The following is a 24,417-nucleotide window of genomic DNA, read 5'->3' as shown; positions in this document are numbered from 1 at the left end:
AAGTGGGTTGTAGTGCAGCTTAGTGGAATAGATCAGGCCAGCCATGCAAAAGGACCAGGGTCCTATCCCATCAAAACAAAAATTGACAAATCAAGTAGTTGAAAACTAAATAAACCTGCCTGTGCTCCTAAAATTTGTACAGCTGACCCATTCATCTTCTGTGCTCATCCCACCTTTATTCTAATCAAACCTGTGGAAACAAAATAAAAGCTGTCAGCCATCCCTGAAGTTGTTCTAACCATCTCTCACAATCTCTGTAACGGGGTTGGTGTGTGCCCCCACAAATATTTTTACTTTTCTAAACCTCCTTTGGAAGAGAGAGTTTAATGACCCATCTTCTGAGGATAGTCTCCAGTTTTCTGAGTTTGTTCTGAGACCTGAAGAAACCTGAAGCAAGATGTTATATTGTGGGCCTCTCTGATGTGCAATGGAACCTGCACAAAGTCAAAGTGCTATTAAGAAACATCCTCACCCTTACCAGAACTACTCACTGCCTCTGATGCAAAGTTCTCATCTCAGTCACTAGGCAATTTTACAAGTGAGCTATAGATAATGGCACAGTGTTACTTGATTAATTACCCCAAGCCTTCTGATCCTCTACTGTGTCATGTTTTATTTCTATGGCCCAGAGACCCTGCATCTTATAGAACAATCAGGTGCTAAAGAAGGAACAGACAATGAAACTGTTCAGGAAATATTAGTCACTTCTGCATTATTTCCTGCTGTAAAGGATAACATTAGACTTTTGTGTGAATTTTGGTGTGTAGACCTTAGAGGAACTAGCTAGCTCTCTGCAATCTCTTTTATGAAGACTATAAACTATTCACCAGTGCTCCACTTCTATGACTTCCCATTGGCCCCACCTTCTCACATTGTCGCCTTATGATCAGGACTTCAACACATGAATTTTGTAGTGGGTATAGTCATGCCAGATCAGGTAACCAAGAATTTATTTTATTATTTTATAAACCGTCCACAGGTCCTTTCATATTCATATGATCATCACTAAAAAAATTAAACCTGTAACTTTATAACAATATAATTAAGTAAGCAAAAATTCAGTAATTGTTTTTAAATATTTTATTTTTATTTATTTATTTGACAGAGAAAGAGTGAGAGAATGGGTGCACCAGGACCTCCAGCCACTGCAAACGAACTCCAGACTCATGTGCCCCCTTGTGCATCTTGGCTAAAGTGGATCCTGGGAAATTGAACCTGGGTCCTTTGGCCTTGCAGGCAAATGGCTTAACCACTAAGTTATCCCTCTAGCCTTAAAAAAAAAAAAAAAGTTCAGTAATTTTATAAATAATTCCAAAAATAGAGAACCAAGCCTAGACTTGAAACTGTACTCTAGTTTCAAAGTTAGAGCTTAAAGTTACTATGTTCTTTGGCCTATCATACTACACAGTATGTACTAAGCTTTTACATAAATCTCACCAAGTCTTATATTCCTTTGTAAGATAGAAATTAAACAAAACATATTGATTAGCCTATAAATGCATAAAGATGACATCAACAAGGAAAAGCAATGAAAAGAGTGAAGGAGGGAGGGAAAAGATGACAGAGAGAGCTATTTAAAAAGAGAGAGGGGAAGAAGGAAACACCAGAAAAGAATGGAATCCTCAAGGTACCATTCATGTACAATGGAGAAAATGCACCACACAGAAGTGTAAACTAGAAAATCTGTTTTCTCTTCATTGCTGCGGGCCTCAGAGCATCTGGTCTCATTAAAGGTGCAAAAGTTGAATATACTATTGAACATTCTCTTTGGTGTAGGAAATTAATTTAAATTAAAAACATGACCTTTCTCTCAAACTGGCAAAAGTGATCTAGTTCTCCAAGCGTGATTGTATCCTTCAGCAATACATCAAAACCAGACCTCACTGTGGGACTTCTATAGCTGAGCCATCAATTTCTTCTGAGACTCCCATTTATTTGGCTCAATTCAGGCAAAGAGGATCATGTTCTATATAAAATCCAAAGGAAGAAGGTGATATCCACCCTGGGAGGAGGGCTTCAGGTCTTCCCAAACATTTCACAGGCCATCCACTCAAAACTGGAGCTGCTAACAGCCCAGAGGGTTGCTGCCCCCACTCTTCACTTTGAGACAACTTTGAGGGGAAAAAAGGGGACTGCAGACAGGACTGCTCTCTGTTGGGATTGAGCTATGAGTTCAATGGTAATCCTATAAAGCCCAACATGGAAAGCCATGGGGAGCTGAAGGAGACTCAAGACATGGAACATGTACCTAAGACTCACATTTAGCCCCTCTCTCTTTTACTCCTCTTTGCTCATCCAGGCCCAGGCAGAGTCCATTATTTCCCTATACCAGATTTACCCAGAGGAAAGGGTGTTGTTAATATTGCTTCACCCTCATCCAATAAATAACCAAAAAGCTCATGACCCAAGTCCAGAGAGAAAACCAAAACTCCCTGGAGAGCAGAGCACCAGGCAAGGATGGGGCAGGAGCTCAGAGCAGCAAGAGCTATGGAAGAAAGCAGCTGGCCTTCTGTCATCAGGCTGCAAAGAAGTATTCATAAATGGAGATGAATAATTTTTGCAGAAGCATGCCAGCTACAGTACAGTATAGACCCAATGACTTCAAACAATTGAATTGTTCAAGCTCAGAAGATGTTCTAACTAATTCGGGGTCTAACTATATCACATCATTGAGACCAGTGAAAAACTTTGCTCTCCAAAAAGAGGGTTTTTTTTTGAGTTAAATTATTATTGCTGCTATTATTATAGCCTGCAACCTATATAAAATTATTAACTAGAAGTTAATGGTTAATGAACTTTTCAGCATCAAACCTATCTCAACTAATACAAATATGTGATCTGGGTTATTGTCTTCATTCTGTAAATAAGGAAAAAGATTATCAAAAACCTTCATTGAATTACTTTAGTTCAGATAACTAATAAGTTGTAGAGAAGATATTCTAACTCAGGTTCTCATACTATAACCCCAGAGTTCCTTCTACAAAATTTATGTACATCCCATCACAGAAGCTAGGGGTAGTAGGGACACCCAAAGAAGTGGTAAACCTGGTGGAATGGAGCTTCTGGTAATCATTCTCATTTGATCTATAACAAGAGCCGAAAATCAACTTTGATACAATTTCACTTAATGATCATGGATATGTTGGTTAGTTTTCACTGCTATGATAAATACCTGGGAAAAACAAGTTGACAGGGGACTTGCTTAAGCCTATGGATTCAAATACTTAAGTCTATGTCTAGCTGACTCCATTACTCCTGGGCCTATAGTGAGCAGAGTATCATAGCAGAAGGACAAGGTGAAACAAAGCTGCTCATCTCATAGGCACAAGTAAGCAGACAGAGAGACATAGGAGGGACTCAGGAAAAACAATAACCCACAAGAAAGCAGCCAGTAATGACTCCCTCCAACTAGACCTAATCTAGTTTTATCACCTCCAAATCATATCAACAAATTATGAATCATCCATACATAAATCTATGGTTTAGACCAGAGCCTCCCTGATTCAGTCCCCTCTTGGTAATTGGATTTACCATCTGGGAAACAAAATCAAACACATGAACCTTTGGGAGAGAGGGAGACCAGGGAACACTTAAAATCTAGATCACAACAAAAGCCTTTTATAACCCTGGGAAGGATTTTGCCCCAGAACTTTTAAAAGAAAGTGTAGGCTAAACAAATTAAAAAGTGTCTCTGTGTCTAAAATAAATGAACAAAAGTAAGGAAGAGAAGAGAGGATGGAAAAAGTAAAAGGAAAAGTAGAATAAATTAGTGATAGTAAGAATATTTCATCATTGTCAATACTAGCATCTTACAACTGCTGAAAATCTTTTAAGGACTACATAATAGGAAGCCCAACTCACAGAGTTCATTTGTTTCCTTGATGTTTTTAGTTGTTTGGATCTCAAAAATAAAATATTTTTTGAATGAAAATAAGTATAGAAAGCCTCCTTATACATTTCTGGATTGATCCTACGTGATTAATGGGATTCTAAAGTCCAACATATCCATTTGGAGGACATTAAAAAAATCACATTATACCTATAATGGTGGTTCCATTGAGAATCTTCATCATCATCATCATCAATATCATCTTCACAGGAAAACATGTATTGAAACAATAGGAACAGAAGGTTGTTATATGTGAAATTAAGAGTGTTATATGTAGTGAGCATGTAAACTAGGGGAGAATGGTATAATCAATAAGAAGGAGGAAGAAATGTGTATTTAATTACCCAATGATTAAAGCTACTGAACAAAACACTCACACTGACAGGCTTCAAGCAGACCTCTAATTACTGGAGATGATCATCTACCCGTGTTTGCTCTTTGGTCTTCCCAATGAATCCATCTGCTACTTGTGGGAAACCTACAACTGTTGTTAACAAATTCAATGTTTTCCAAGTTTTCCATAAAGGGCTCTTATTAAACAAACCAGAACTTCGGAATCTCAACTGTTTTTGAAAGAATACACCATAGGTTGTGTACTGTTACTTTCCCCACACGCCTACATGTTCTGAAGTCTTAATTAGAGCCATAGCTATCCCTGAACTATTTTGGCCTTTGACTTTATAGCACACTGTGTAATTCCTATTGGCATAATAAAGCAGTAACTTCAGTATTTGTGAAAACTGAATAAAATTTATAAGCCTATCAAAATACCTCTTGTTTCTTGTAAATGTTTAGGAAACATTTCTGAAATGTTTCTGAGAGTTAAAGTCTTAACAGTTAGCAGGAACCAATGAGTGACCTCACCTTGTACTTTGCTTCCTTCTGAATAAGGCAAGCCGTTCATTCTATGAGAGGCAAGGAAAGGCAGAGGTACCTAAGGAGGGTAAGCAGAGGAGGTGGATCATAGTAAAGGCACACACAGCTATACTGGGCCATTACAGACTACATGCTCAGTTTATGGATGGTCTATCAGCTTCCTTTAGAAACAGCATCTGAGATATCAGAAGTAAAGTAGGATGAAAGAATGTAGCTTTGCCTCACCCCACTGAATGGCCCTTGGGGAAAGCGATCTTTTCTTCTTATCCAGAAATTATGTCTGAAAAATCATTTCATATCACTGCTATCCAGAAAAAATTTGAAACAGTGCCTATATAAAAATAATTTTTAAGAGCCAGGTTCTTACCAAATACTCAGAAGGACTATAGTTCTCTCTATAAGCTACCATGTCTGCAAGATACAAATACAAGTGATGTCAACCTCATTGATTTATGATATTTAAGAAAACATATGAAGAAATACTTAGCCCAGAATGAGAAGACTAACTAATTGCTCTCATTGCTAGTATTATGTTAAGAAATTCGACCAAAAAAAAAAAAAAAAAGTTAGTCGGGCTTGGTGGCACACGCCTTTAATCCCAGCACTCTGGAGGCAGAGGTAGGAGGATCGCTGTGAATTCGAGGCCACCCTGAGACTACATAGTGAATTCCAGGTCAGCCTGAGCCAGAGTGAGACCCTACCTCAAAAAACCAAAAAAAAAAAAAGAAATTCGGAGTTGTTTCTATAGAAACTGGTATGATGTGTGCAGCCTTTTGCTTACTCAATACCTTTCTAGTTAGTTTACACTATCCCCTCCACTCTAGTTTACACATGCATGCATGCACACACACACACACAAACACATTCACTCCTAATTTCACACACAGTATAATATTCTACAAGTGATTCAGTGCATGTATTAGTTTGTATATTTTTTTTAACTGTGAAGAAGATTGATGGTGGTGGTGAATGGAACCACATCTGTAAAGCCCAGTTTAGGCTGATCCAATATTTGATACTTGATAGCACTAAAAATGCTCATGGCTGACTTGTGGTCTTTGGTAATCATGATGTTTCCTGAAGTGTTACTTTGAAAGAGTTGCCATGATTTATGTCTCATTTCTGCTCTTCATCATCTTTTGAAACATAAGTTATTTGTTTTTTCAATTTTAATCTTAAGCTAAAACAGTTCTTGTCAAGTCCTGTGATCTGCAACAATAATGCTTAAGCCCTCATCATCCCAGCTTTACTAAGCATGCTTTCTCTTAATACCACTTACTTGATTCAACTTCAAATTTGTCACTGTTTCCTTTCTTTTATGAATTTTGCTTCATCTTCATAACCTCTGAAGTATGGGCACTCTGAAAAATCAGCCCTAAGAATCTTTATTTTCCATATTGGAAACTTCTACAGTCTCATGGTTTAAATATATTTTGTATATTAATGGATTCAAGTGTATATCTCTAGACTGAACTCCCTTACATATTCAACCCATTGGTCAGTATCTCCATTTAAATACTAAGTAAGTACCTGAAGTGCAACTCTCCAAAGAGGTATTTAGAATTTTTAAATTTAAATCTACTATTCTCAGTCTCTTCCAAGTAAGAAACTGGCAACATTCTTCTCATTTGTTATGGACAAAAATTTTGAAGATACTATTGATGCTTCTTTTTTATTCAAATTACCTTATCTGACAGCAAACTAAATCAAATCCACCTGCAAAATATGACCATTTCTCATCACTTCTACCACTACTCCCCAACTTAGTGAAATGAGAAACTATTCCAAGAATCATAAGTAGAGAAAATCATGCTGAAGTTTAGGCTGAAAAGGACATGTGTCTTTATTGACAGAGGATCTATAGAAGAAACAGGGAGCTAATCATGAGCTTAATTCAGTAATCTACAAACTTGATAAAACACTTATTTCTTTATCACCTCAACCTAAATAATATATGGCCTATAATACATGCTCAACAAATGTTGAGTAAAAGAATAAATACATGACTAACAGATTGAAGAAGAGCTTGGAAAATGTACAATGTTTATCATAACAGAAGGCAGATTAGAGAAGATACTCTCTTGGTAAAAAACAAATAGCCACAACAGAGCACTAAAGAATATAAAACACATTGAATGCCTTATAAATTCTCAATTGGTGGATGAAGAGGCATACAGATGGGCAGACAAATAAGTAAATGGATAGAGAGATGGATGAGGATGAATGAGTGGATGAACAAACTAGTAGTAAGACATGAGGAGACAAGTAAAAGAGGATGAAGATGTGGAAGGAGGGCCTAAAGTAAATAATCAATACAGAATCATCACCAGAGTACACAATGAAAAGGATGTGGGAAAGACATTCTACCATTCAACATGTATAAGTGTTCACTAAAAACTTACCACAGTCAGATATGTGTTTGAATTTTCAATACTACATGAAATTATAAGCACATTGTAGAGTAATAGGTTTATTGTCCTATCACAAAGAAAGGTTACAAATATTTAAGCCAAAATAAGCCCATTTACCTAAGTTCATCAAACTATCCTTCTTGTCTGTTATATGAGTACCTGACCATTCTTCCATCACATAGTATTCATTTGACTTTTATCACTGTTTCATCCATTTTAATTTGTATTCATTCTCTGAAAATTCAAATGCCTAAAACCCATTGCAAAGTTTTTATCATCATCCCTAGAAATTTCTAAATTACATTAAAAATACACTGCTAGTTTGCTTCTCTTCCATCTTGGTCACTATGTTTCTGGTTCAGAAGTCTCAGGAAGAACCTAAGTAGCTATCAACAGTGGCCTGGAATTAAAAGTCACAGTCACACCCAGTGCAGTGATAATTCAGCACTATGGACAGCAATATGTTCGAGTATGTTCTATCTGTACACAAAGGTATGTGAGTGCCTGATCATGGCAATGATAATATCTGGAATACTGAATACTGGTATAAAGTATACTGAATACTTTATATATGCTAAGCACCATTCTAAGTTCTAGCTCACCCTGAAAGACATGTATTATTTCCAGTTGTAAACAAATAATATAATCTTGAAGAAATTAAGTAAAAAATTAAGTGTGAGTGCTTCATTTCGTGTGTGTGAGTGTGTGTGTTTACATACACATTCTCATATACATACGCATACAATACTTTCTCCTGAGGGTCTATCTCTGTAACCCTCCATTTAAAGAATATCTAACTCATGTCTGGTAATTAACCAGTGCAAAGAAGATCCTGTCTCACAGGAGAAGAGATGACAGCCATCACTGCATGCAAGTATGAGTGATGACTTCATTCATTGTATGAGAGATTGTCCAGGGGACTCTGAAGGCAAATGCTTTCCCCAGGCAAATTTGCAGGTAGCTCACCACAAGGTTTGCTGAACACATAAACCTCAATGATAGGTACATCTTACCTAAAACTACTTAAAATTTTTGTTTTTTTGTGTCTCTGATGTCCAAATTTTTCCCAAACCTTGCAGTTTCATAATCAGTCTCAGAGGCTCTTTGATCTTCTGTCTTGGAAAAGACTTCAGCCAGGCCTTTGAATAATATTCTTCCATGCTCAACATTCCCCTTCTCCCAATCCTTTCTCTGCACCAGATTACTGAGGCCTCTTCCTCTCCTTTGTCATTTCCCATGGGTCTGGAAAGCATACCCTTTCTCTCTCTGGGTTCTGTCTCTTCACTCCTCCATGACATCTACATAACTGCACTCTCAAAAACAGGAATCTGCTTATCACTTTGGCTAGTCTTTACATTTGGGACTGCTAGACCACAAGCAATCCTGTGCACACCCAGATTTGGGATCAGACCCATTTGGAACTATCCCCATTCCTCCCACAATTCAACACCCACTCTGAGCAGGAACTATTAAACTAGGCCTTCCAAACAATGGCTGTACTCCACAGAGTACCCTTCCAGATCCCTGTAGAGACATCCCACATACAAACTAAGATGCTTAGATCCCAGTGTGTCCCCCTAGAACCATAGATAGATTCCAGTCCATGGTCACCTGGATCAAGCCTGACCAAAACACTCAACACAGGCTCCACTAGGTGCAACATTCTTAGCAAGACAAAGGGATTATCTCCAGATAAGCCAACTTCAATACAAAACTAATAATACAAGAAATCAAGTGAAGACATCCCTTAAGAATGCTTAGCCCTACAGGAAAAGCCTCCAATAAAAACAACTTAGAGAAAACTCCAGAAAAAAAAAAATCAAGAATTCAACTACAATAAGTATATTAAACAACTTAAATGAAACCATGAACAAATGCCTAACTGAAATGGAAAATAATTGACAAAATGAAGTCAATAGACAGCAGAATGAATTCAAAGAGGACATGTTCAAATGCATGAATGAAGTCAAAGAGAGCATAGACAACAAAATAAATGCATTAAGGTCAAAGCAAGAAGTGTACTTCAATGAGATGGAACTACCAGGGGAAAAAACTAATAGATATTTTAAAAATGGAATAATACAATAAAGCCTACCAAGAAAGTCTCAACAACAAAATGAAGCACATAAGGAAAAGACAGGGGAGTTAGATCAGGAGGGCAATGTTATTGACATGTTCAAGAGGACATATATGAACAGAACAGGAGGAAAATATGGGATGCCTTAAAAAGACAAAACAGGGCTGGAGAGATGGCTTATCACTTAAGTGCTTGCCTGTGAAGCCTAAGGACCCCGGTTTGAGATTTAATTCCTCAGGACCCAAGTAAGCCAGATGCACAAGGTGGCACATGCATCTGGAGTTTGTTTTCAGTGGCTGGAGGCCCTGGTGCACACATTCTCTCTCTAGCTCTCTTTCTCTCTCTCTCTCCCCTTTTTCTCTCTCTCTCTGTCTGTTACTCTCAAATACATAAATAAAAACAAAAAAAAATTAAGACAAAACATCTCAACCATAGGCATACACAAAGGGGAAAACTATAGGCCAATGGCAAAAAGAAAAATCTAGAATAAAGAAACTTTTTCAATCTTACAAAATTGAGAAATATCCAGGTTCAAGAGGCACACAGTACATCAATAAGCAGGATCAAGGTAGAGATTTAACACATTGCATTATAGATAAAACACAAATTATGGTAAACTTATTCAGAGTACTAAAAGCTGCAAGGGAAAAACAGCTCATCACTTACAAGAGAAAATCTTCAGAATTTGCAACCAATTTTTCAATGGAAACTCAAAGCCAAAAGTACTTGAAATGGAGTACTTCAACTTTTAAAAGACCATAGTTGACAAACCAAACTACTATACTCAGAAAAATTATTATTTATATTTGCAGGAGAACTTTTGAGAACTTTACATTAAAAAATTGTTATATGAATATATAAGCACTTAACTTACCCTAGAGAGAATACTGGACGGATTACTTCACACTGAAGAGAAAAATAAATACACTCAAGAAGATATGAGAGAAGAAAATAATCAAAATTAGAAGAGATTGGGGCTGAAGAGATGGCTTAATGGTTAGGTCTTACCTGTGAAGCCTGAGGACCCTGTTTGAGGCTCCATTCCCCAGGACCTATGTTAGCTAGATTCATGCATCTGGAATTTGTTTGCAAAGGCTGGAGGTCCTGGCGCACCCATCTGCCCATCTGCCTCTGTCTCTCTCTGTCTGTCACTCTCAAATCAATAAATAAAAATTAAAAAAAAAAACTAGAACAGGCATGAAACAAATGAAGATCATGAAAAAAAAGCAAACTTTAAAAAGTCTTAAACTTGATCGACATTAACTCAAATTGCTCAATAAATCTGATCATAAAAGGACTCTACGCTCCAGTTCAACAGCACAGGTTAGCAGGCTGGATCAGACAACTGCGTTCATGCATTTGCTGTCTTCAAGACACCCATCTTACCATTAAAGACAGATACCGCCTTAGGATGAAAGTATGGAAAAAAGATATTCCAAGCAAATAGAAATAGGAAACAAATAGGTGTGGTTATACTAATATCTGAAAAAAATAGACTTCAAACCAAAATTAATCAAAAGATAAAAAGAAAGGAACTCTTTACTCACAAAGGAAACAAGTCAAAAAGAGAATATTATAATCTTAAACTTAATATGCTCAAAACACAGGGGCACTGATTTATAATACAAAATCTACTAGACATTAAGTCAGAAATAAAACCCAACACAATAATTGTAGGAGACATTGATACTCAACTATCATCAATACACAGATCATCAAAACAGAAAATAATCTGAGAAACAATGGAACTAAAAACATAAATCAAATGGACTTAACAGACATGCACAGAACATTCTGCCCAAGCAAGAGAATATTCTCCTCAGCAGTTTATGAAGCATTCTCTAAAATAGATGACAAATTAGAGCATAAAGCAATTCTCCACAAATTTAAGAAGATTGACATAACTCCATGTATTATATCTGACCACAATGTAACAAAATTATAAATCAACAGTAATATAAGCAACAGAATATTCAGAAACTCCTAAGGATTGAAAAACAGACCACTAAACAAGGAATGGGTGGTTGAAGGAATCAAAAGAGAAATCAGAAGTTCCTAGATTTGAAAGGAATGAAAACATAGAATATATAACTTATAGGACAAAATGAAGGCAGACCTAAAAGAAATTTATAGCTCTAAATTCCTGGATTACAAAAATAGAAATATATTAGATAACTTAATGATCCATCTGAAGAGCCTGGAAAAATAAGAACAATCCAAACCCAAAAAATACAAGATAGAAAGAGATAAGAACATGGATAAATCAATAAATTATAAATAATGAAAAAAATTTTAAAGGTTTATGAAATAAGGAGCTCATTCTTTAAGAAAAACAAGATGGATAAGGCACTAGCCAAATTATCAAAAGACAGAGAGAAAGGATTCTAATCAACAAGATTATAGATACAAAGAAAAGATGTTACAATAGATACCAGTGAAATTGGGAGAATCATTAGGACATATTTCAAAAGCCTATATTCTAGAAAATTGGAAAAGCAAGAAGAAATAGTTGAATTTCTTGACTCATGTGATCTACAAAAGCTAAATCTAGAAGAGATAAATTATCTAAATAGTGCTATGACATCTAACAAAATTAAAGGAATAATTAAAAACTTCCCAATCAAAAAAAGTCCAGGACCAGATGGATTTGTTGCCAAATGCTACCAAAACTTTATAGAAGAATAAAACTACTGCTTTGCAAGTGATTGCACAAAATTGAAAAGGAGAGAGTTCTCCCTAACTACTTATATGAAACCAGCATTACAATAACACCAAAATCTGACAGAGACCCAATAAAATTATTGACCAATATCATTGATGAACTTAGATGTAAAATTTCACCAAAAAAATCTTCAAATTGAAACCAAGTACACATCCAATGTATCTTCCATTTCAAACAAGTAGGTTTCATCCCAGAGAAGCAGAGATGGATCAGCCTATGGGAATAGATAAATGTGATATATCACATAGGCTTAAGGACAAATTTTACCTAATCATCTCAGTAGATACAGAAATGTCCTTCTATAAAATACAGCATCCCTTCATGAATAAAACACAAGAAAGATGAGGTTAGGGGGAATCGTATCACTACATATTAAGGGCTGTACACAACAGGCCTACAGCTGATATCATGCTAAGTGGGAAACATATGAAGCATCCACACTAAAGTCTGGAACAAGACAGGAGTGTCCACCCTCCTACTGCTATTTAACATAGTACTTGAAGTCTTAGGTCAAGCAATATCGCAGGAGAATGAAGTAAAAGGAATACAAATCAGAAAAGAAGTCAAACTAGTACTACTTACATATAATAAGATTGTATACACAAGTGACTCAAAAGACTATAACACAAAATTTCTAGAGCTGATAAACACTCAGCAAAGTGGCATGATATAAAATCAACACACAGTCCCATATAGAATAGCCACAAAAAATTAAACACCTTGGATATATTGATAACCAAGGAACTAAAAGAGTTCTACAATGAAAATATTGAAACACTGAAGAAAGAAATTGAGGAAGGCACAATAAGATGGAAAGTTCTTTTACGTTCATGAATTGGAAGAATTAATATCATGAAAACAGCCATCCTACCAAAAACAATATACAAAGTTAATGCAAGCAGGGAACTGAACAAGAGAGTTCTCAAAGGAAGAAATACAAATGGAAGGAGACCAACACAGAGAAAAATCAACTCCTACCAAATCAGACAGCCAGAGGCTCAGAGGCCCCAACACCTCAGCACTGAAGCAGACCAAAAATGAACCCAACATGGCTCAGGGAAATTTTGCAGAAGAGGGGGCGGAAAGAATGTCAGAGCCACATGTTGGGTCATAATATGCAGAGACATTTATCGTACCAATAACTGTGGGCTAACTCCTCAATGCACGACCCATTTGCATCAACAAGGAGGGTCCAATGGGAGGGGGTAGATCATGGATGAGCCTAAACAATGGTACCAAACTGCCTGTATTTGCTGAAAAGAAAACTAATAAATTAAATTTTAAAAAAATGGTCAATAAAGATGTAGAGCATCTTTAGCTAACAAGGAAATTCAAACTAAAACAACTTTGAGATTCCATCTCACTCTATTCAAAATGTTTATCATCAAAACAGCAAACAACATCAAATGCTAATGGGGTACTGAGAAATTGGAACCCTCATCCATTCCCACTCTTAGTGGCAGTGGAAACTTGTACAGCCACTATATAAATCACCATGGAGATTCCTCAATGGAAATTAGTATGGATGCTACTCAAAAATCTATAAGTAGATCTCCCATTTGATCCCCCATCTTCCTCCTCAACATACCCCCTAAAAACTCTTCTCTTTACTATAGTGATAGTTGCTCAGCTATATTTGTTGCTGCTCTATTCACAATAGCTAGGGAATGGAATTAGCCCAGAAGCCCAACTGATGAATGGATTTTATTATAAGGTGTGGTAAATACACACAATGGAATTCAACTTAGCCGTTTGGACAAATGAAATTATGATACTTGTAATGAAATGGATGGACATGGAAAAAATTGTACTAAGTGATGTTGCTCAGGTTCAGAAAGACAAACACCACATGTTGTATTCATATATGTACAACCTAACATGGAATAGTTTGATTTGTTTATAAGTTGTAGTGGGCAGCAATAGTGCTGGCTAGTAAGCTAAAATGAGTCTTGGAAAGGGGAAAAGCATGGAGGGATAAGAAGAGAACATAATGGACAGGCAAGTTGAGGAACACATACAGAGTATATAAAGTTCCCAGAATTTTATATACTCAATTCTATAGCTTAGGGTCCAAGGGTGAGAGATGAAAGAGGAGGAGATACACAAAACTAATGATGCATGATCATTACCATAGATCCTTAACCTCTATTAAGCTAATTAAAAAGATTTAACTGAGACTGGGAGAGAGAGAGAGACAGAGAGAGAGCGGTAGTTTGGGCACAAGCGCCCTTCACGGGTAGGGCAAAAAACCATAATCTGTTGCTAGTCAATCTGTGTCAGGATTGGGTTACCCCCAACAGTGAGCTATTGGTCAGAAAGACCCTGAAAACAATGCAGACCATGGCCAATTCACTTTGTTATCCACCAGAACTAAATGGTAAGACCCGATTGCTGAAGCACAGGCTGTAGTCACAAAACATTGACAGATCATACCAGCCAGGCAAGATGGACCCCCCAGTGCAATAATGACATATAGTCTACATAGGTAAACAACTGTTTTCTGATTGGATAATTAGGCTGGTTCAGGGGAAGTGAATTCATTGCTAGTACTGAGAACCAAGTCAGAAACTTAAGGTTTAGAAGGTCATAGACCCTAGTGGGTTCTTTCCTGTGCTTTTTATCAAAAAGAAAGGGTAATGTTCATCAAAATATCTCCGAATTCTCTATGTTCATCTCACTCTTGCCCAGAGAATATGCTTTTACAGAAGTCAGAGAAAACTAAGGAGAGCCAAGTCCTATCAGTATGACAAGACAAGTAAACCTACTGCCTGGCCCCGATGAGTCATCTCTAAGACCTCTGAAATGACCCAGAAAACATTACAGAGGCAACTGCAGGTTAAATATGATGGCTGCTCTCATTGATACTCTGAATATTTCCTCCAAGAAGATGGCAGTAGAAACTGAGGAGACTCAAAACTCACTAAAACAGAAAAATCTTCTGAGAGCTCAACACAAAAAGCCCCATTTCACAGCTGCTTCTCAGACTGAGGTTTTGTGGCTTACTGGCAGAATGTCTGCCTAGTATACACAGGGCTTCAGGTTTGTTCATCAGGAGCATATACAAAACAAACAGCACACAACACAACCTCCTCCTGAGACAAATTTTTAAATTCAACATATTACATGTATGGCCTTGGACAATAACTTGATTAATTTCTTTGACTTCATTTATTCCTTCACTTAATAATGACTTCTTGAGCACTTTATACCAGGCACTGTTCTAGGCCATGGGGTTATGCAACATAATGGTAAATCCCCATGAAATATGTGTTCTAGAATTGCCTGTTTTACTATGAATAAACTCTAAGTGGTGAAAGCACATGGTCGTCAAACTGATGTGAAGAGCAAGCTCACGCATGCAGTGAATTTAGTGCAGTGCAAGTACTTTATAGTCTCTAGTAAGTATTGGTTATTCAGAGGTCATGTCATGCACAGTGGCAGGTCCAAAGTAATAGCCAATCTAGCAGTGTTATATGGGCAATACACAAGGGATAAGGGCAGCAACCTGCAACCTTGTCTCAATTCTATAGCTTAGTGCATCACACTAGACAAGTCATTTTATTTCATGTAATGCAATTTACTGTTTTATAAGATGAATGTTAAAATATTCACTTTTTAGTGAATGTTTTTCATGAGGTTATAAGAGCTAAAGTGCCTACTAAAGTGTCTTTCATGTAGCATGTGCTCAACAATGTGAAGGGACTGAATAGTACCTGCTCTTACTGTGCCCCACACAAGCAGAGCCCCAATTTTGTATTCTTCTTCCCACATAATCAAGATCATATCATGAAAGCACATTTCAAAACCCCATGTCGAGAATATTTTGCCATGCACCTGGCCTATCTTTGTCAAGTATCAAGACTATGAAAGACATAGAAGACTACAGGAGCACCATGAAACTGACAGAGACCAAAGGCAAGTGATAACAAAATGCAGCAAATGATCATGAATTAGACTCTTTGACTATGAAAGCCTCTGCTGGGGAAATTAGTGAAACCTGAATGAAATCTAAGGATTAGCTAGCACTAATATACCAATGTTAGTTTCCAGATTTTGATTTTTATAGTTGGACAGAATTATACATGAAAGTATTCAATGGTGGCAGGATATTGTGTTGGTACTTTTTTCACAAATGGCTCAGTGAAATATGATTTTTAGTATTCTAGCAAACAGTTTGCAAGCTTCAAATGTTGTTAAAATAAAATAGAAAATTGAATTTTGCTGAAAATTATGCAGGAAAAGTAATAAGTAAGGAACTATAGCATAGCTCTCAAACTTAAACAATGAAAAAGTTGTATTTCTTCAAAGTAAATACAATTCAAATAAAATTTCATCAGAAATTTGAATTTACTTCAAATTTGCTGGTAATATAGGAACAAAATAGGTGATAAAATATAAAAAGCTAAGAGTTGTAATTAAAAATTGAATTATAATATATTTGGATACTGAAGTGATGGCTGAGCAGTTAAAGCACTTGTCTGCAAAGCATAATGACCCATCTTTGATTCCCCAGTACCATGGAAAGCCAGATATGCAAAATGGTTCATGCATCTAAGGTTCATTTGCAGCTGCTGGAGGTCCTGGCATGCCTATTCTCTCTATCTCTCTCCTCTCCTCTTCTCTTCCCTCTCTTTCTCTCTGCTTGCAAATAAATAAATAAAATTTTGAAATAATTTCTATATATTTCAATTTATTTTAAAGTTATAATAATTACAGGACCAGGTACTAACACAAGCCTGCAAAATATACTAATGGAACCAAATAATTTCCCTTCAAAGTGAAGTGCAAAAATTACAATTGAATCAGATGGCAGAAGATGAGTTTTTCAACAAGTATGAAGACAAAGATTAGTAATGTGGAGGGGAAATTGAAAATTGAGTACAATATTTCAAAGTAATTTCTATGTGCAATGAAGGTTAAATGTGAATAATGGATCTATCAAAGTCACAAAGGTAATCAGTATTACCAAAACCCTGGGATACAAGAAAACTTTGTAAGTATGGCACAAAGGGCAGAAAAAAAGAAAGATATAAATATAATTTTATATGTGTATAAATGATCTGTACATCACAAAGTACTCTGGGCTGGAGAGATGGCTTATTAGTTAATGAACTTACCTACAACGTTAGGACCCAGGTTTGACTCCCTAAGCCAGACACACGACATGATGCATTCATAAGGTTTCACATGCACACAAGATGCCACATGCATCTGAAGTTCAATTACAATGGCTGGAGGTTCTGGCATGCTAATTCTCTCTCCCTTTCTCTCCCTCCCTCTCCTTTTCTGTCTTTCTCATAAAAAGCCAGTCTGCTGGGCTTGCCTCAAAAAATGACTCATAGAAAAATAAAATATTTGTTACAAAATTAGAGAACATTAATTCCTTGTGACAATTAATTTTGTTTGTCATCTTGATTGGATTGAGAAACATCTAGGAGATTAGTATATGATTTTTACAAGGTTCTTTCCAGAGACAATTAGACAATGAGTGATCTGACCTAATGAATGATTCTACTTATTGGTAGGTTCAAATTTTTAGGTGGGGTAACTGTACAATTTTGGGCCTGGATAGAGAAAATTTATGACTATGGATGCATCTTTTAAGTAGAGTATCTTACCCTGGTCCATTTCTGTAATGTTCTGCTTCTTGTCTGCTATGAACTTAACAACTTTCTTCTCTGCACATTCCCACCATCATGACGTACTGCCTCACTGAAGGTCCAGAGCCAAGTGGCCATGTACTGAACCCTCTAAAACTGGAAGCCAAAATAAATCCCCTTTCTTCAAATTGTACTTTCAATTATTTTGGCACAATGATGCAAAAAGTAACTAATAATGTCCTTACTATTAAACAGCATGATATATCAACTAGACAAAAATATTTACCAAAACGTGGACATCAAAAAATAATTAAGAATTCCTGGATACCCTGCACCAGAGGGTGCGTGAAGTGGCAGGTGCAGAGTAAATAGACCAGATCCCTGTTCTCCAGGACTCCTCCCAGTTTCCTGATCCCTATAGGTCCACCTGAGGCTGGCTTGGGGCATCTTGGACCATGTGAGCTTGTTTCAGAAGCAGGCCCCTCGCTCTGCCTTCCTGATGGAAATGTCCCTGGGTCACCAACTTCCAAATACCCTATGCCACAGGGTAAGTACATTATCAAGTGAGTAGGCCAGATCCTGGTTCCCTGAATTATCACAGTTTTATGGCCCTGTAGGTCCCCCTGAGCCTGGCTTGGGGAGGTCTGTGCCCTAGTTGGGGGCTGTGGAGACAGGCCTTTTGCTCTGGTATCCCTACTTGCCACTGGGTATGACATCCCTATTCCTTGAGTCAGAGGGAGCACCAGCCACTGTAGGAGCAGGCCTCTTGCCTCAGATGATTCAGCTTCATGGTACCTGGTTCCCCAAACTGCAATTCTTGTGTGCAAAAGAGGAGAGACCTGGCTGTAATCTGGAAGAGATTCAGTCCCCAGACAGCTTGTCTAGTGCCAGAAGGTACTACATGAGAGAGTGGGAGAATCCGACCAACATCTGTCCAAGCAACTCATGGTCTAAGCTACTCAGCAGCAAACAACCTGACATGGTGCCCACACATGTGCAATAGTGGCACACAGCCATGGTGCATAACCAACTGCTCTTGAATTGGCTAAAAGATCCACTCAATGAAATGGAACCCATAGGTGGTACTGGGAAACAAGTCAGAATCATATTCAAAAAATGAGTTTGCTCTTCATTATCAAGATCCCACCAATCTTGGGCTACAAGTGGGCCTACACCTTTGAAACTCTCTCTAAAATAATAATGGTTATCCCATTTATCTGGTGCTGACTTCACTTTCACTGGAGAATCTGTTTTTTTTTTTTTTTCAGATGGACACAGAACCTGAGGAGACAATCAGCCCATCTCATCTAACTAGGGCTTCAGCTGAAGCCATGGAGGACTTGGGAAAATGGGCAAGAGTGCTGCTTTTTTGATGAACCTATTATCAGGACAAAGGTGAAGGAGATAGACACAGAGAACACGCAACTCCTACCAAACCAGATATCCAGAGACACAGAAGCTCCCAAGAACTCATCACTGAAGTAGACCTTAAATGAACCAAACATGGCTCAGAAAAAATGGTGGAAGAGGGGGCTGAAAGGTTGTTAGAGGCACAAGTTGGGAAATTATTCAGAGACATTTCCTCTTCCCCATAACTGAAGGCTACCCCCATATTGCACAACCCAAAATTCCCAATGAGGAGGGTCCTATCAAAGGGGGAGGACAGAGAGGAGGCAAAAGATGGTTCCAACATGGCAGTTTACACACTGAGTATATATCTAACTAATAAATAAAAAATAAAAAAGAGTACATACAAGTGGAGTGAGTAGGCCAGAGGTCCCAGTTCCCCAGGTACCTTTGATGTACCTGAAATCTCCAATCTGTGCACCTGTGGTTATAACCCCATCATATACCAGTATACCTATCTGGTTCACACTTACAATAGAACACCCTCTGAAAATGCTACAAGGGCAAAAATCTTGCTTATGCCCTCAATAGAAAAAAGTGACACCCCAAGATAGGTAGACCACAACTCAAAAAAGCCAACGAAAGCCAGAAAACTAAGAGATCTCCACTAAGTATGCCTAGACCAACAACAGAAGCCTCCAATGAAATAATAAAGAAATCAATAGACATTCAATACCAAAAGGAAAGCACAATAAGCAACAAGAGCCTAATCAAAAGAATTGCTGAACTGGAAGCAAACCATCAAAAAACCACCAAGCATATCAATGAAATTGAACAGAATCATCTCTTAGAGGAGTTTTGACGGTAGGTTTAACTTGATTGAAGAAAAGGTTAACACCCTCAAAAGAGATGTGAATGAATTGAAGGTGAGTCAATAAATGGAATACCTCAATAATTGATTGATTAAGATTAATGAAGACTTGATTGAATGTAAGAATGAATTCCAGGAAACATCAAGAAAATCAGAAGTTGAACTGAAATCATACATCAAAAAATAGATGGACATAATGCAAAATAACACAACAGAAAACAAAAATAAAATAAAACTTATAAAAACATCTCTAGAACCCTCCACTAGCATGCTTACTCATGTGGAAGACAGAACCTCTGACTTGGAGGACAAGACAGAAGAAATTGATAGGGAGGCCCAAAACTTTGCTAAATTCAGAAAATGAAGTGAGCAGAATATGAGGGAACTGTGGGATAACCTAAAAGAACCAAACATCTGGATCATGGGTATACAAGAAGGAAAGGAAATCTGGGCCAGAGGCATACAGAACATATCCAACAAAATTATTGAAGAAATTTTCTGAATTTCTCAAAAGAAAGGCCTATCCAGATGCAAGAAGTCCACAGAACACCATACAGAGAGCAGCAAAGAAGAATCTCTCCAAAGCACATCATATTTATAACTCTTAACAATGAAAATAAAGAGAGAGTGCTAAAAAGTAGCAAGAGAGAAACAACTCACTACATACAGAGGCAATTCTATCATAATTATCTCAGATTTCTCAATGGAAACCCTGAAATCCAGAAGGGCCTGGAATAGAACACTTCAAAGACTAAAAATCTATGGCTTCCAACCCAAGCTACTGTAGCCAGCAAAAGTATCCCTCATATTAGTTGGTGAAAGTAAAACTTTCCATGTAAAAATTTACCTCTATGGTTATATGAACAGTAAAACAAACATACAGAGAATATTTTAGGGAATACTACACACAGAAGAGTGAAACAACCAATCTCAAGAGCCAACAAGAAGAAGATCACAAGAACCAAAAATAGACCAGGCTCAAAATAGTACATAACACAAATAAGTACCCAACTCCATAAAAAACTTCATCATGGCAGGGATTAATTCAAACCTCACAATAATAACCTTGAATATTAATGGTCTTAACTCACCAACCACATGACACAGTTATCAGGGTAGATGAAAAAATGGATCCTTCTATCTGCTATCTATAAGAAACCCACTTCACCACTAAAGATAGACACCTCCTTAGAGTGAAAGGATGGAAAATGATATTCCAAACAAATTGAAATAAAAAAGAAGGAGGTGTTGCTATATTAATACCTGGTTTAAAAAAAAAAAGGGCTGGAGAGATGGCTTAGCGGTTAAGCACTTGCCTGCGAAGCCCAAGGACCCCGGTTCGAGGCTCGGTTTCCCAGGTCCCACGTTAGCCAGATGCACAAGGGGGCACATGTGTCTGGAGTTCATTTGCAGAGGCTGGAAGCCCTGGCGTGCCCATTCTCTCTCTCTCCCTCTACCTGTCTTTCTCTCTGTGTCTGTCGCTCTCAAATAAATAAATAAAAATTAAAAAAAAAAAAAAGACTTCAAACCAAAAGTAATCAGAAAAGAGAAAGATGGTCATTTCTTACTCATCAAGGGAATGATCCAACATGAGAATATGACAATCATAAATCTATATGCACCAAACACAGGTGCACCACAGTTTATAAAACAGAACTCACATGATGACAACACAGAAATAAACACCAACACCATCATAGTCAGAGACTTCAATACTCCACTATCATCAATAGACAGATCATCCAAGCAGAAAATCAACAGGGAAATAATAGAGCTCAACAACATATTCCATAGATCAATTAGATCTAACAGATATCTACAGAACTTTCCACCCCAGCTCTACAGAATATGCATTCTTCTCAGCAGCTCATGTAACCTTCTCTAAAAATGACTATATATTAGGCCATAAAGTGTGACTCCATAAATTCAGGAAAATGGAAGTAACCTCCTGCATCATATCAGATCACATTGCTTTAAATCTATAATTCAACAACACAGAATTTATCAAGAATTCCACTAGCTACTGGTGACTAAACAACACACTTTCAAACAATGAATGAGTTGTGGAAGAAATCTAAAAGAAACTTTTAAATTCCTAGAGTTGAATGATAATGAAAACACAACTTATCAAACTTATGGGACACAATGAAGGTAGTCCTAAGGGGAAAATTTATAGCACTAAATGCCTTTATAACAAAGAGAGAGATCCCAAATTAATAATCTAACTTTCTACCCAAAGTCACTGGATAAAATTAGAAGTGTATAACCCTAAGAGCTCCAGATGGAAAGAAATAATCAAGATTAGAGGAGAAATTAATGAATTGAAAACTAAGAAAACAATTTTAAAAATCAATGAAATAAAGAGAGCAGGTTCTTTGAAAAAATAAACAATATTGATAAGCCACTGGCCAATTTGATCAAGAAAAAAAAAAATAAAGTCTCAAATTAACAAAATCAAAAATACAAAAGGAGAGGTCACAATAGACAACAATGAAATTGGAAGAATCATCAGAGCATAGTTCCAATATCTTTAATCCACAAAATTGGATAATCTAGAAGAAATGGATGAATTCCTAGACACATACCACCTACCAAAACTAAATTCAGAACAGATCAATCTCTTAAACAAACCTATCACATTCATGGAGATCAGAACATAATCAAAAACCTCCCCTCAAAACAAAAGTCTAAGACAGGATGGCTTCTCAGTTGAATTCTTTTAAACCTTCATTGCAGAACAGAAACCAATTTTTCTCAAACTGTTTCACATAATCAGAAACCAAGGAATCATCCTCAACTCCTTTTATGAAGCTACCATCACCCTAATACCAAAACTGGACAGACATGCAACAATAAAAGAAAACTATGGGCTGGAGAGATGGCTTAGCGGTTAAGCACTTGCCTGTGAAGCCTAAGGACCCCGGTTTGAGGCTCGGTTCCCCAGGTCCCACGTTAGCCAGATGCACAAGGGGGTGCACTCGTCTGGAGTTCGCTTGCAGAGGCTGGAAGCCCTGGCGTGCCCATTCTCTCTCTCTCCCTCTATCTGTCTTTCTCTCTGTGTCTGTCGCTCTCAAATAAAATAAATTTAAAAAAAGAAAACTATAAGCTTATAACCCTGATGAAATTAGATGCAAATATCCTTAACAAAATTCTCACAAACCAAATTCAGCAACACATCAGAAGCATTATTGACCTTGATAAAGTAGGGTTCATCCCTAGGATGCAGAGATGGTTCAGCATACAGAAATTGGTCAACATAATACACCAAATAATTAAACCTAACCAAAATAAACATAATAATATGATCATCTCAATTGATGCAGAGAAGGCCTTTGACAAAATACAACACCCCTTCATGATCAAAATACTGGAAATAATAGGCATGGAACACAATAAAGGGTATATACAAAACACCCAATGTCCAAGTACTACTTAATGGGAAGAGACTCAAAGAGTTACCATTGAGATCAGGATGCAGACAGCAGCGCCCACTCTCACCAGTGTACTTCAACCTACTACTAAATGTACTAGCCCAAGCAATAACACAGGAGAAAGAAATAAAAGGGATTCAAATTGGAAAGGAAGAAGTCAACTTAGCCCTATTTGCAGATGACATGACCCTATACATAAGTGACCCAAAAGTTCCCATCTCAAAACTTATAAAGGTGATTAATTCCTTCAGTAAAGTGATAGATACGAAATCAATGCACAGAAGTCAGTAGCCCTTTTAAATGCAAAAGACAAGTATACAGAAAAAGAAATCAGTGAAGCTGTCCCATTTTTAGTAGCATCAGAAAAGTTAAATACTTTGGAATAATACTAACCAAGAATGTGAAAGACCTATATAATTAAAATATAAAATAAAACTCAAGAAAAAAGTAGAGGATGACTTGAGAAGATAGAAAGACTTCCCATGCTCCTAGATAGGTAGAATTAATATTGCAAAAATGGAAAATCTACCCAAAAAAGCAATATATAGATTTAATGCAATACCAATACAAATGCACATATCATTCATCATATAGATTGAAAAAAAAAATGGCCTCAAAATTCACAAGGAATAGCAGAAAGCCTCAGCTATCCACACATATCCTCAGCCATATAAGAAACACCTCTGGGGTGTATCACCATACCCAATCTAAAGCTATATTACAAAGCCATAGTAATAAAAACAGTATGGTACTGGCATAAGAACAGAATCATAGACCAATGGAAGAGAATTGAAGACTCAGAACTTAGGTCAAGTAACTGCGATGCTTGATCTTTGACAAAGTTGTCAATAATGTAGACTGGCAAAAAGATAGCATCTTCTACAAATGGTCTTAGACAAACTGGATGACTATATGTAGAAAAATGAGACCCACTCATTTCTCCATACACAAAAGTCAAGTCTAAATGGATTAATGACCTCAATATAAGACCTGAAACTCTTCTCCCACTGGAAGAAAAAATAGGAGGTACTCTCCATTATACAGAACTGTAAAAATACTTCCTGAACAAAACCCTCAATATAAGACCTGAAACTCTTCTCCCACTGGAAGAAAAAATAGGAGGTACTCTTCATTATAAAGAACTGTAAAAATACTTCCTGAACAAAACCCCAGTAACCAAGAAATTAAACAAT

Source organism: Jaculus jaculus, chromosome 5, assembly GCF_020740685.1.
Source record: "Jaculus jaculus isolate mJacJac1 chromosome 5, mJacJac1.mat.Y.cur, whole genome shotgun sequence".
In the NCBI taxonomy this organism is placed as follows: domain Eukaryota; kingdom Metazoa; phylum Chordata; class Mammalia; order Rodentia; family Dipodidae; genus Jaculus; species Jaculus jaculus.
This window is presented reverse-complemented; position numbering follows the sequence as displayed.